At 42.2% G+C, this 15462-nt stretch overlaps 1 protein-coding gene across 3 annotated transcripts in view; it reads left to right on the top strand.

Moving 5' to 3' along the window:
- The first annotated feature begins 421 nt into the window (after positions 1-421).
- Positions 422-15462, top strand: part of Fbxw7 (F-box and WD repeat domain containing 7) — a 161775-nt gene continuing 146734 nt past the window's right edge. For all 3 annotated transcript variants that reach the window (XM_029475516.1, XM_021158294.2, XM_029475514.1), the window contains exon 1: positions 422-1590. The gene's annotated coding sequence lies outside the window, so the exon portion shown is untranslated. The remainder of the gene's footprint in view (positions 1591-15462) is intronic.

Here is a 15462-nt window from a genome sequence, read left to right as displayed (position 1 = left end):
CATTCCCAGAGAAGCAGTCCGCACCTGCCCCGAAGGGAACGGCGACAGAGCTCCCTCTCCGCGCCGCCCTAGGGTCAGGGGTAAGATCAGGCGGTAGCTTAGGCTCGCCTGGGCTCCTCCCCTTCCTCTCTTCAGTTCTGACGCGGCCGTAGAGGCGGCGGCGGCAGCGGCGGCGGTAGCAGCAGCAGCAGCAGCAGCAGCAACAGCAGCAGCAGCAGTCCCGCGGCCCGAGGCGCACCCACCCGCTCGCAGATCGCGACTTCCTCTTCCCTTGGTGCGTCATCAGAACGCGCCGCAGCCTCCCAGGGCGGGGTGGCTGGAGATGGGGAGAAGAGGCCCGGAGAGGAAGGCGCAGAGAGGAAGGGGAAGGGAGGGGGAGGAGAGCGGTTGCTAGGCGACTTACGTCATCGCTGGGCGCCACTCTCCTCCCGCCCCTCTGTGGAGTGAGGCGAGAGCCCCGCACAGAGCGAGAGAGAGAGAGAGACAGAAGCTGAGCTTCGGGCGCTGCCGCCGCCGCCGGGGAGAGCGTGAGAGCGAGTGAACGAGCGAGCATCCGAGAGACCCGGCACCCGTGCACTGGCCGCCGCCGAGACCTTCGCCGCAGCCCGGGCCATCGGGAGCCGCGGCCGCCGTCGGCTCCCCCCCTTACCTTCCCCGCCGGCAGCGGCTGCTGCACACGCCGAAGCCGGAGCCCCAGCCAGAGCCGGAGCCGGAGCCCGAACCGGAGCCCGCGGCCGGGGGGCAGGGAGGCGGCTGCCGCGCGTCCGGACTCGTAGCTGCTCAGCCGGGAGAGGACGCCCGCGAGGGGCTGGGCTTTCTGCCTCGTCCCGGACTGTGGGACGAAGGACCCCCCGAGGTGTAGGGAGGGGGTCCCGGCCGCCGCGACACATGCGGGAGCCGGGAGCGGGGGCGGCGCCGATCCGAGCCCGCCGGGTCCCCAGCCTTGCCGCTGTCCACACCGGCCGCCCGGGGCCGTAGCATCCCATAGCGGAGTGTATGAACCGGGGCCCCCAGCCCAGGAGACACCTCCGGGCCGGGGGGGCGGGGACCCCGATGTGAAACGGTCGCGACGGCGTGGTGAGCGGCCCCGGCGCCGCTGTCCTCTCCTTCCCCTCCCCTCCCCTCCACCCCCTCTGGGGGGGCTTCTCCTTGGGCCTGCCGCCGCACCCGGGCTCCTCGGCGGGACTCCAGGAGTTCTCGGCGCCCCCTCCCCGCCCCAGCCCCCCAGGGCGGCGGGGCCGGGGGGGACCTGGGGGGCCGGCTGCAGCCTCCGCCCAGAGGAAACTTTACCCAAACAAAATCTTCGAGCTTTCTGATCGTGACTGTCCCGGGACAAGTGGCCCAGGACGGGCTGAAGCCACCACAGCCTGCAGGGACCCAGGAAGAGAAAAAGCGGTGAGCGAGCGGGGCTGCCGCCGCCGCCTCTATCCCAGCAGCGCGGAAGAGACCCGGGTAGCTGCTTGGTGGAGCGACGCTAGCACCGCTTCTTCCTCAGTTCCGCGCCTAGCCAGCCTTCCGCAGCTGCCTGCCTCAGCCCAAAGGAGGAAGGGAGCCAGCCACATTGTCAGCGCCACCGCTCGACTCTGAAGCGTGAGTGGACCCGGGGGAGGGGGAACATTATAAGGTGACAAGTGGGAGCGGGTGGGTGCTTTGATGCTGGAGTTCGGCTGTTCCTCGGGAGGGTTGGCAGTGGAAACCTTTCCTTTCTACCAATAGGAGAAAGCGTCAGTTTGCAGGAGTAGTGCAAGTACTCGGAGTTTTTTCTTAGAGCAGCTGTGTCTCCAGAGTGGACACTTGCACCTTTCTGGACACTAAACAGAAAGCCTATAGCCAGCTCTGTCCCATGCCTTTTCCTGGCAACCTCATTCTGGCAGTGGTTTTTGTTTCAGGGAAACTCCCATGGATTCCCACGTGGGAATCACTTGAATCAACTCTTAATTTTTTTTTTTCCTTTCCTAACTATTGTTTTTGAAGTTGCCTTGGATGGAAAGACCAGATTTCATTTTAGTGCATAGGGGAGTTTGGTGCCCCCAACGCTTTATTTCCCAGGTCTACAGAGTCCGATGTGTAGGGTGCTTGCATGTTTCAGTTGGCTCAGGAAAATCTGAGTTTCTAAGATGCACAACTCACTGAAACTTATTTCAGGGAGAGCACTTAATACATTACCATTTCATTTAAAAGTTGCTGCAGCTCTTTCTATCTCTCTCTCTCTCTCTCTCTCTCTCTCTCTCTCTGTGTGTGTGTGTGTGTGTGTGTGTGCTGAGGGAGTAATATGTTTTAAGTGATAGCACATTTTTACTAGGTTTCTACTAGGGACTGAAAGGGCATGCATGCAGCTTTTCTTATTTGGCTCTACTTGTCGACCTTGAGACTTTATACTCTTTTAGGAAAACATTTAGCACTCTGCTAAATTAGAGGTATAGAAAAGTAATGCTTCACATATGTAAGGTTAAGCCAGACATCCTAAGGCTTAACGTACTGTACAATTTCGTGTAACAAGGAACATAGGTAGTAGACTGAGAATTCTGGTCTATCCAGACAGCTAAATGTGGGCAGAATAAAGATGCTCTGTAGAAATGACTGGAAACTTGGGAGTATCCATTTATCTACCCATCCATCCATCTTAATTTCTCCATTGAGGGTCATGATTAAATTTGTTTGAAAGTTTTTCACATTTCATAATGTTTGGGACCTGTTCTCCCCTCCTCTTTTTAAATAATGAACCTCCAAGTTTATCATTCTGCATTATATAGCAATGTATTTCTCTTTGACCAGCCTTCTCAATCTTTCAGAATAGTTTGTTTGAGGAATGCTAAAACACTGTGAATTTACCTTACCTTGCTTTTATAGATTTTGTTTAATCTCTACTATCATCTGTCCCAACTTTTTTTTTTCTTCAAGGCTGTTTTTTTATGTTACCTTGGCTGTCCTGGAACTATCTCTGTATACCAGGCTGGCCTAGTGTTCACAGATATGCACCTGCCTCTGCCTCCTGAGTGCTGACTGGGATTAAAAGGTATGTGCCCTGACTGCCAGCCATGTCACAGCTTTTTTGAGTACCTCCCTCCCCCAACCCCCCATTTCTTTGGATAACTTTGCCCTCTTTTTGGATCTCCTAGCCTTTTTTGTTGTTGTTGTTGTTAGATACTTTGTTCTTCATATGCTTTCATGAGACACTTTAAATTTTACTTAAGTGGGAATTAGCATGAAAATATTGAATGGTAAATTTAACTTTAGATTTAGAATAAAACATGTTTTTGGATCTGCTAACCTTACTTTGCTACCCTGATAAAGTCATACATTCCAGTTTTGCAAAAGATGATAATTGAGAAACTTAGACTTTGATAGTTTGCTTCTAGGAGAGAAGGAGAGTGGTACTGTGAGTTTGTACTGCATCTAATCAGAGTACCTGCTTTGTGTGTAAATTGGTTTTCAATTATGGAAGTACTTTACTGAATGTAGTGATAACAAGACATTTGCTATTTTCAGTCTTTTGAGGGTGACAGAGACAACCAAATACAAATTGCACAAAACTTTAGGAAAGATTGGGCTGGTGGGAAGGCTCTGTGGGTAAAGCTGCTTGTTGCAAGTCTGAGGATGTGGAGTCTGTCTGATGCCCAGAACCACAGGTGGACAGAGAAACTAACCATATAGAGTTGTTCTCTGACCTGTGTCGCATGTGTGGGCATGTGGTGGTGGTAGTACAGTAGCAGTAGCAGCAGTAAAAATAAATACATTTCTTAGAAATGTAGGAAAGGGGACATATATTACCATTATTACTCATAAGATCACTCTGTGTCAGGGAATGCAGTTGCACATTTTTATTAGGGAAATACTGATTTTGGATGACCCAGGAATAATTGGAGTGTCTGAGCCAAATCTTGGAAAGGCTCTTTCAGGAAGAAAAGAACATACACAAACAAAATGTTAAGGGCTTAGTGTCAGAATAAGTAAAAGATGAGATCTAATTAGGAAGTTAGCTTGGTAGGAATACCTACTGAGGGAGGGAAGTTCTTGACTAGAGTTAAGGTCAGTTTGTGCTTGTATAAGAGAATTTGAAAACAGTGTTCCAAAGAAGGTAGTTTCAGGTGATTGGGAGAAATTATATTTTGGGACAGACATTATACTGGCTTTAGGATTTTGTCTCATTAGGAGACTAACATTTTTTATATTATGGTCATCTAGGGGGCAGCACAGGAGGAGACACGAAAAAGGAAATGTTTTGAATGTTTTTTAGCATGATGCTAGTTTCTTATGAGTAAATCAGAAACAGGGTAGCAGGCTTTGCTTTGGATGTTGAACTTGGGGTTAAGAGCTAGGTATCTGTATAGTTCATGTGTTAGCTCATGGTTTTTCTTTTCCTCCCTCTCTCTTTAAAACTTTTTTCACGTTCTTTCTCTTCTTTCGTCTCTGTCTCTTGTGCCAGGCTGACCTTGGACTTGCTGTGTACCTTTTACCTTGTACTCGCCTTGCCTGGACTTCCTGAGTGCTAAATGTACTGGTGCTGCTGCTGCCATTTCTGTTTGTAGTGCTGGGGATGGAACCTAGGCGTTTGTGCACGCTAGGCAGGAACTTTACCAACTGAGCTACATCCTCAGGACCCACCCCATGCAGCTTTCAAGACTGCAAAATAGTTTGAGTAATATGCTAACAGTGTACGTAGCTGGGAGTCATTTTTAAGCCTTTAGATTTCTGAGATTACTGATACGAAATTAAGAGCTGAAAAATGAATTTAAAATTTTGGGGCCTGAAGCAGATTTGTGTTGGTATAAGCACAGGTATCAAAAGGAGAGACAGTCCCCAGAAGACAGGCTTCGCAGGTGAGTGGGAATGAGAGTTGGAAAGAGGAGCAGTCTGTAACATAGCGACCATTCAGTCCCAGGACATGGGACTCTGTTTTAGAAGTAGTTACAGGTTTTCAGTAGCGCATTCAGATCCTGACATAGACAAGTTCAGAAAGCATAGGACCTTGTTAGGGAATTTATAAATAAAATGCAAGGTCATTACAGTTTCCCTGCATTTTATAATTTTTTTTCCCCCCCGAGACTGGGTTTCTCTGTGTAGCCCTGGCTGTCCTGGAACTCACTCTGTAGACCAGACTGGCCTCGAACTCAGAAATACACCTGCCTCTGCCTCCTGAGTGCTGGGATTAAAGGTGTGTGCCACCACTGCCTGGCTCATTATTATAATTTTAAGCTTGGTCTTAATACTAATGAAGTGGGGCTAAACATTGATGAAAGGGAAGGCTGTTTCTCTTACTTCAGAAATGTGCATCTTTGTGTCCTTACAATGTGTGTATAGGGGGGACATCCCTGTGTTGGTACAGAAGTGTTAGGTATACTTTTTTGTATAAACTTAAACTTAAAAACAGCCTACAATTTAGGAATATTTAAACAACACAAACAAACAAACCCAAGCTAGATAATGATGGCACATGCCTTTAATCAGAGCTGACCCCTGTAGCTCTGAGTTCAAGGCCAGCCTAGTCTTCAGAGTAAGTTACAGGACAGCCAAGGCAACACAGCTAAACCTTGTCTTGAAAAAAACAAACAAAACAACAAGAACAAAACGAACAAAAAAGACTATTCAGGCATCTTTATGGTTAGCTTTTGGTGTTGGCTTTGATAAGGATAAAAGATTGTGAATAAAAACATGTAATCATTATGATCCTTTGTTTGAATTCAGTGTTTTTCTTTGGCTTCTTAAGAGAGCATCCAGTTGGCAGAAATCTCTTGGAATAGATATTTTTAAACAAGGATGTGGGTCTACAATTATTTTAGGGTGAGTAGATAGGGATTGGAATATCTGCAATATAGGGGTCTTTTGCTACTTCCCCCATTTCTTCCATGGGTGTAGACATGCTTAAGTGTATTTAAAAGGCAACCTTTTAGGATTAATGTGACTTACTAATATGGTGGGACTCTGATGGAGAATGGTAACATCAATATTCTTTGCCTTGATAGTTGTGCTGTTTATATGAGAGGCTGGAAGTTTTGTACCTTTGTGTGTCTTAGTACTAGAGGACTCCAGAGTCTGTGTGAGTTATCAGCAGTTCATTTAGATATACTTTGAAAATGATTCTTTGAAAAGTCTTGTGGGACGACGTAAAGAATGGGTTGGCAACCTTTCTGTGTGGGTCAGCATACTGTGTCACAACTTTCAGCAGTTTCTGCCATGTGAAAACAGCTGTAGATAATATGGAAGTGTGCTATAACTGTTCCTGATCTCATGCATAAAAACAAGAAGTAGATGGGATTTGGCCTGTAGGCGGAGGTTTATAGCTCCCTGGCAGAGGACATCTAAATCTACCAGCATCTACTAGTGTAAGCTAGTTACACTAGAAAGCCAGATTGGCCATTTCTTTTGTTTTCTAGATGAGATGTGCTCCTCTGGACTGCCATTGTAATGATGATTTGCCTTTATGGTGATGAGAATTACGGACCAAGAAGCAGAGACTTGATGTTCTGTAAATAGATCTGAAAAATAGAGACCTTCATCTTACCAGAAGGTGCTATAATTGATGTCTTAGTTACTTTTCTATTTCTGTCACAAGTATGTGACCAAGGCAACTTACTGAAAAAAAAAAAAAAAAAGCACTTAATTTTGCTTACAGTTTCAGAGGGTGACTCCATGGTCACCATTCTGGGTGAGCCAGGCAGCAGGCAGACATAACACTGGAGAAGTAGCTGAGAGCTCACATCTGACCCACAAGCAGGAGAGACTGGGTCTGGTGTGGGCTTTTGAAACTGAAAGCTTACCCCAGTGACACACCTTGCCTTTTCAAAGCAGTTCACCAACTGGGGACCATTCAAATATGTGAGGGGGGGCGTTCTCATGCAAACACATGGGTATGTAGTAGGGACACACTTGTTTTGTGTTATGGCTAAAAGGATCTGTTAAGGAAGAAGTTAATTCTGTGCCCCACTGCCACTGGGGCTAGGAACCCAGACGCAGGAGGCCTGCTAACCAAGCATTCTCGCTCTGAGCTGCGTCTCTCAATGCTATAAGCTTACTTTTGAAAGGTTCTCAAAACTAAGTATAAAGCTTTTGCTTTTAATGACAAAGATGTTAAGTCAGACTCTATCAATGTTAAGGTTAATGCTTCTACTTCTTAAAATCATAATCGTATACTAAATCAGTGTGAAGAATTCAGTACAGAATTTTCATTTTGTTGTTAAATCTTAAATTATCTAAACCACTTGAATGTTTACTTTAAACAACATTGCTATCTTTAAGACTAAATATATACAAATGTACTACCTAGAAAGAACTAGCTATTCACTTAGTGAAATGTTTAATGTTGGCTTAATGTTAAAACTTTCGTTTCATATGTCAACAGAAACCCGTATTAGATGCTAGTATATTTACCCTGGCTTTACAAACTTTGTTTCATGGTACTGCTATTTTTTTTTATTTTAATAATACAGTACAATAGTGATCCCTTTTTAGTTAGTTTCAGAACTGTATTTACTATAGTGATCCCTCTGTATAGGACCCCTGCAGATACCAAAATCTGAGGATGTTTAATTCTCTTATGTAAAATAAAGAAATATTTAAAGGAATTAGTGAGACAGCTTGACATCATGTCTGAGAAGTTGAGTTTCATCCCTCAGACATCCCTACCATGGACATGATGGAAGGAGATAATTTACTCTAAAGTTGTCCCCTGGCCTTCATATATGCAGTGTAGAGTGTGCCATCCCTGCCATACATAATGTAATAAAAGTATTTACATATAACATGCTCATATATATAAACATATATATGTATATACACACATGTATATCTACATACCACTTTCTGTGTACTTTAAAATTCACCTCTAGATTACTTGTAATAAATACAATAAAGTATTTAATAATTGTTATAATACAATAAAGTAGCACATTAGCAGTTGTTATGCTGTATTGTGGAGGGATAACAACAACAACAACAAACCTATAAGGTTATACTTTTTTTTCTGGATATTTTTCAATTTGGTTGCTTGAGTCTGTAGACATAGAACTCACATGGAACTGTTTATTCTGTGTATTTAGTAGATACTTTAGTTTCTGTTTTGCTCTTTGAATAAAAGATGATATAATCTGACAATACTTTTCTTTTTGGGGGTGGGGTGTAGGCTCTTTAATTTGTATGCATGTGCAATTCTCTGAGACAGTCTTTCCTGCCCAGACTGCTTTTCAGTGTGAGATACTGCTGCCCTATCTTCTGGAGTGTTGAGATTATAGGGATCTATAACTATGCCTGGTTTTATCTTGATCTTTTAAAAATCTTACTTTAAACATTTTGCTTTTAAAAATAATTTTATCAAAAGATGGGTGATAAAGTTAAATGACACTGGCACTCTCATGTCTGTAGGGATTTTCAAATAGAAATATTTTACTTTGGCAACACTTAGTAGACCAGGAATGGTGAGCTTTTTGGTGTGTGTTCATTATCATTGCAAATAGATGAGTACATTTGTTTTCAAATAGTGAACTCTTGCCATCACATATTTCTATTTTGAGACTCTTCTTATTTAGTATAAAATCATTCTCTGGTAGGCTTGAAAACAGACAATTAGATTTTTTTTTTGCAGTTTTCTGATGTTACCTCACTGATAGTTTCTGTAATACCTTTCATGTATGCAAATGGAGTATGTTTCCTAAGTGCATATGACATTTATACATATTCTAGTAATTACATGTTTACATATAAATATAGTTAAAATTATTCCTAAGACATTTTGAGATTGTGAAATCCTTGATAAACATTTGCAATTCTCACTGAGCCCTGGGACAGTAGAATGATTAATTTAAAAGAAAAGTTTTATAAAATGTTCCTTTACATTTTTTAAGTACACTCAATTTCTCTAATAGGGTAAGCTTAAAAAAGAGAAGATGAGAAGCATTATTTGTGTTGTATATCTTCCTTGTGTGTAGGTGGAAATGCTCAAGACATCAGCTATTATTTGTTCTTTCTCCTAAAGCATAGCTGTGCTTCAGTCAGGTAGGTCCTGTGTGGTCTGCTGCTAATCTGTGGCCTCTGCCCTTTGCTTCCACCTGCAGAACAACTACTAGAAATCTGGGTGGCTTTGGAAAGAGCTAGTTCTTTTTCCCTCCCTGTTTGTGAATCTGTGTATTGGTATAATATGGTAAATACTTTTTTCTGTGCTGTATGACTTCTCTGATGTTTGTAAATCTTAAAAGCTAGTGTGTAATCAGGCTAATACACTTACACTTTACCTTCCCTCTGAGAAGTCTCTATGAACACACTGTGTTTACCTTGGGCTTTCTCAGCCCAGACTAGCCTGGAACTCACTAAGTCATTTGTATAGGCCTCAAACTTGAGAGCCCTTTGTCTCAGCTTCCCAAGTGCTGTCAGTGCTGGGAGTATAGGTCTGTGCCGCCAGAGTCCACTTGCCAATACTGGTAACACCAATCAGTATGATTATTTACAATTGGTTGATTCTTTTAGGATGTCTGTTTTTTTAGGAGTTTAAGAAGAGATAGAACGTGGCATGGTGTTCTAGGTCTGTGAATTTGCTTTACCAAAAGTAGTGAGCAATTTATAACTAACTACAATCAGTGGTTGTATTCCTGGAACCAGCAACAAGTTGCTAGCTCATCTCTCATTTACCTAGGAACACACAATCACATTTTTGGGGCAGAATACTCAGAATACTCAGGTAATTGAGAATCCATTTCTTAGCTTCCTTACCTTGAACAAGCTACTTCCTCAGTACCCACTCACTGGGGAAAGCATGCTCTCCACAAGGTTTGCTGGGCGAAGCTCATATATATAATTCACCAATGTTAATTTATTAAGGGACATGCCTTTTAATGTGTAATGTAAGTAGAAGGCCCGAGTCAGCCATTATTTTGCTCAACATTTCTGTCTTACGGTTTCTATTGCTGTGAAGAGACACCATGACCTCTTATATAGGAAAACATTTAATTGGGGGCTGGCTTACAGTTTTAGGGGATTAGTCCATTATTCTCATGGTGGGAAACATAGTGTGCAGGCAGACATGGTGCTGGAGAAGGAGCTGAGAGTTCCATATCTGGATCCATAGACCACAGAAGTGAGTCCCACTCTAGGCCTAGCTTTAGCATTTGAGACCTTTAAGCCTGCTCACGTACATAGTGACACACTTCCTCCAACAAGGCCACACATCCTAATAGTAACACTCATTACTGTCAGCCAAACAATCAAATACATGAGTCTATAGGGACCATTCCTATTCAGACCACTAACTACAATTCACCTTTACCACCACCCCCGAGACAGGGTTTCTCTGCGTAGTCTTGACTATCCTAGAACTAGTTCTGTAGAACAGGCTGGCCTCGAGCCTTTGCCAGGATTACAGGTGTGTGCCATCTCTGCCTGGCTGATTCTATCCAACATTTAAATGAGCACTTGAGTTTGTAGTCCTGTTTCATAAGCATCAAAAATGAATATATGTTTTATTAACATTTTATTAAAAAGTCCTAAAAACTAGGGAAATGACAGAACTATTTATAGACAAAGATTTAATCAAATATCACTGGACTTGTAGTTAACTGCCAAAGACCTCAAGTAGTGCATGGAACAGAAAGGTTTCCTCTTTATTCTTGAACAATTAGTGTTTTTCTTTTCTTTCTTTTGATAGTGATGATGATTTAAGTTGTCCATGACAGATCCTGGAATGTGATTCAGTTCTCAGTTCTCACTGATACCTTTACTGCCACCACTGCCTCTTCAACACTGGAAATCGTAAAGCTGGATACAAGATTTAGCTTTCTCAGTTATTCAGACTAAGATGGAAATACCTTGATTTAGTGAACACATTGTTAGTTGATACCTAATTTTATTTTCATAAAATGATTGTGTGTGTGTGTGTGTAAGTAATGTGCCTTAAATACAAGATAGCTTTTTCTTCAAGTCTAGAATAGTCGGTTTTAACAGCATCTACAGGAATAAATGCTTCTTAATGGTTTAAAGAGAGGGTTTATGTTATTTTTAATTCTGTGTATAGATCTGTATGTCTGCATAGGTGTGTGCACTTATGCAGGTGCCTGGAAAGGCCAGAGGTGTCAGCTCCTCTGGAGCTAGAGTTTTTGGGGATTGTGAGCCACCCAGTGTGGGTGCTGGGAACAAACTGGGCCCTTCCGAAAGAGCAGTGTCTGCTTTTAACATCCAACCCATCTCTGACTCTTTTGATTTTTTTTTCTTTTTTTTTTTTTTTTTTGTATTTGGAAGGTTTTTCTGGTTTGAGGACCACTTGGTTATGCTCTTACTTAAATTTTACTTGACAGAATTATACATTTAAGTTTATAGAAGCTCACAGGCAGGATAGAAGATGGAAACATTTCTTAGCAGTGATGATGTTGATGCTTTATGCTCCAATCTTCATGCTTTATTTTCTCCTTTGTAGGCAACTTTCCTTTAGATTGTGATTTAAATGCAAAATCAGGCTATTTATCTGCACGTGGAGCTCTTGTTAGATTGTCAATTTGATGATTATCTAATTTTTAAAAATTTCAATTTTTAAGCTTTTTCTTTTTGGTAACAATTATAGCTAGGTCATCTCTAGTTTTCTTTCCACTTCAGTTATTTTCAAGAAGGATCCTGATTTCTATAAGAACGTAGTCACCTATTGCCTTCTGTGTGGTCAGTAGCTCTGAGCTGTGAGTTTGATGCAGGAGTGCAGGGCGTTTCTCTACGGATCATTACACAGTGGTGTTGTTTTTATTTAAGGAAGATAAGATTTTAATTTACTGGATTGAGAAATTTGGAGTAGGAAACATATTTAAACTTGTTATAAAATTCATTGGGGGGGAGGGGTGGACGGTACAGGGAAGGGACAGACAGCAGGACAGAAGAGGGAGGGCTGAAAAGTAAACTGGGGGAGCCTGTCTCCGGAAGTTTTGAGGTCAGTCTTAGTCAGAGGTCACACCCTGTTATTTCTTTGGGCTGTGGACCTGGGGTGTTACCGGTTGTTATCTGCTACACTTTGAAATGTTGACTAGAAGATTGATTTTTGTTCTTGGCTTTTCCACATCTGGATTCATTAAACCATTGAATTTCTAATCCTTTTTACATAATCAGTGTGTCCCCGGGTGGTAAAATTTCCACTATACCTGATAAGAGAACATTTGGACAAAGGGTCTGATCTACCCTACATTTCTGATTTCTGTAAGAGGGATGCTAATAATTGTATATAAAGAGCTAAGAGGCAAGCTTTGAGTTGATTGCTCAAGTTCATTGTGTTTCCTGTAAAATTGTAATGATAATAATAGTACCTACAGCACTCATGGTATTAGGAAGACTGTGGCATTGTGCATGCGAGCCTTTAGCAGTATCTGGCTCAGTGCCCACTAAGTGCTAATCACTGTAGTAATACATAGTGCAGTGTTATGTTATTGCTGTATTTGTGAAGTTGCTCTGTTTTCAAAAACTGATGTCATTTGTGATCTTTGCTTTTGAATATGTTCCTATTTTGAATACTGTCTTTATTCAGCAGAAGATATTTACTGAATACCCACTGTGTCAGGCATTGATCTAAGTGAACAAAGAATAAAAATACCTGATTGCTTGAAACTTATCTCTGGTTGGAGGAGGTAGGACACATACAATAAAGCAAAACAGAAATTGGGAGGCAGAGGCAGTTGAATTTCTGAGTTCAAGGCCAGCCTGGTCTACAGAGTGAGTTCCAGGACAGCCAGGGCTATAAAGAGAAACCCTGTCTCAAAAAACCAAAAAAAAAAAAAAAAAAAAAAAAGAAAGAAAGAAATTGGGTTGGTAGATTTTGTGTATTGGAAACCACCGTTAATGAAACCTGCTTGTCTTTCCCCTGCTTGTGTCGCTTTGCTTTAGTTAGGAAGCACCTGCTGGCTTCTGTCCCCAGCTGCCTGTCTTCCTTGGAAGGTAGCCTCAAGGCTTTCAGCATTGCCTTGGCTTACTGCTTAAGGTGGTTAGCTCAGCCTTTGTCTTCCAGTCCTCCACCTCTGTTTGAGTCTTGGCTTCGCTTCTCCCCAGCGTCCCACCTTTGGCCTTTCAACTCTGTCACACTCAAGAGACAGTTCACAGAAAACCTCTTCTTAAATGTATTCCATGTTTAAGCAGCATTTTCCCATTTTGTGTTTCCTCCATTTTCATTTTCTTTAGCTAGGATAGTTAGCTTGCCAGTCTCATTTTAAAAATCCTATTTTTAGACAGGCGGTGGTGACGCTTGCCTTTAATCCCAACACTCGGGAGGCAGAGGCAGGCGGATTTCTGAGTTTGAGGCCAGCCTGGTCTACAAAGTGAGTTCCAGGACAGCCAGGGCTATACAGAGAAACCCTGTCTCGAAAAACCAAAAGAAAAAAAAAATCCTGTTTTTTTTTTTGTATCGTCAATTGAGTTGTGAATCTTTTAAGGTTACAGACCTCTTTTCCATTTCAAGTTGAGCTTTCTTACTTAGGAAGAAAGGATAATATTGCTCCAAGGAGTGAGTGTTGTGAGTTTTCTGAGAGTTATGTAGCCACTGTGGTTGCCGCAGCTCTGGCCTTAGTGCTCAAGAGCCCTTGTGTCTGTCATCCCCCACCAGGACTAGGAGCGCTTACAGTTTCACTTCCATTTTCTTAATGGGTCACAGTTTTAGGTTTCTTTCTTTCTTTCTTTCTTTCTTTCTTTCTTTCTTTCTTTTTTTTAAATGATACAATGTTACTTTTCAAAAATCACATGAAAATGTGATGATGTAACAATGATTATAAAGCAGGAATTCAAGGCCCATCATGTGGGTGCTCACACTGATTGTAAGACCTTTGGCAAGTTCCTTTCTCTCTCTTCAGTGTATCCATATGGTAGGGAAACAAATACCTACCTTACGGATGCTTTTAGGAAAAATGAGATCGCAACACTATCTTGATGTAGTAATTAATCTCTCACAGTGGAGGTGTTTCTGATGGTCTCAGCTATGTGGAGAGAGAAGACAGGAGGAGCAGAGGGGACAGTGTGGGAGAAGGAGGAGAGGAATGAATTAACTCGCTCACTGCTGGGATCTAATGACTATAGAAACTGCTATAAATGATATATATAGGGCACTATTCAAAGCAAAAAATTATCTGGTTTAAAATACCATTAATGCCAGTATCAGGGAGCCTGCTTTGTAATTAAGTCCCCACTCTTTCATTTAGATCAGTTTTTTTTTTATATACTTTATCAGTTAGATTCTGTTTAAGAATTGATTGTTGATAAACATAAACATGGATAGGACTTATTTAATATTCATTCTAAGAAAGACTTAATAGGGAAGTCAATAGGTAAAACTTTTTTTTTTTTTTTAAAGGTGAAAGGGCAGTTTAAAAGGCGCTTTCTGAACCTGTGAAAAGTTTTCCACATTCCTGGCAGGTTTTATTAATTTTTTATTTGGTAATCTGCTCATGTAAAAGTGTGTTGAGAACTGAGGGCTTGTGAGAGAGGAGTGCCAGAACTCCTGTGTTGTAAAGCGAGCGACGTGAACACTGAAAGGAAAAGCACACATCCAGGTTACAGAAGTGACCTGATGGGGAATTTGCCTTGTGTGTTCTTTTTCTCTCCTTGTCTTGTTTTATTACTTGACAAGCAAAGGACTTTACTGTCTGTCTTCTCTTGTTATCTTTTTCTCCTTGTTTAAAGTTAAATCTTGCTGTTCCTTGTGGAGCCTTTCCTTTCTTTGCTCTTGTCCTTTCTGTGCATTTTCACCTCAGGGGACTCTGGGCTGGTAGCCTTTCTGGTGCAGATCCTATCTACATGCAAACTTGCTGTCTCATCATCTAATTCCTGGGAGACTATCAGCCTAAAGCCTAAAGCTTTAGGAGTTGGGAGGAGCAGACTTGTCTCTCTTGGTATTGCTTGTGTGCTAAGAAAGTAGGGACATAAATTTCAGTCTTTGTCATTCACTTGAATTTTATCATTTGTATGCAAAAGACTGGCTGTACCTTCAGGTATCTAAAACATATGCATACTTTATATTTGTGTGTGTGTATGTGTGCGCATATATGTGTGTATATAGTTGTCTCTCAGTATTAGTTCTAGAATCTCCCAAGGCTGCTAGAATCTGCAGCACTGCTTCTAACCAACTGTATCACTTTGAATACCTTGTCTCTAGGTTACTTCTAACTAACACTGTGTGAATGTGATGTAAACAATTTAAAACCCTATGTTTAGGACAAAAAAAATGTGTGTATTCAGTTGCACAAAGCAACTTTTCTTTGTGTGTGTCTACTCTTGGCATATGTGTGGGTAGAGGCCAGAGGTTGACATCTGTTTTGTCTTACATGTTTTTCTTATTTTTTGAGACAAGTCTGTCATTGAGTCTGGAGCTCATCCATTGGGATAGGCTGACTGGCCATTATGCTCTAGAGATCCACCTGTCTCTGGCTTCCTACTGTTGTTGGGCTTAATGACTAGTGCTTAACATTCATCCTAGGCACTGAACTGTCTCCATGCTTGCATAGCAGACTGTTTTATTGATTGATC

Source organism: Mus caroli, unplaced genomic scaffold (assembly GCF_978045245.1).
Source record: "Mus caroli unplaced genomic scaffold, Mus_caroli_1 scaffold_3, whole genome shotgun sequence".
Classification (NCBI taxonomy): domain Eukaryota; kingdom Metazoa; phylum Chordata; class Mammalia; order Rodentia; family Muridae; genus Mus; species Mus caroli.
The sequence above is the reverse complement of the archived record's forward strand: the minus strand, read 5'-3'. Positions and strand labels throughout refer to the sequence as shown.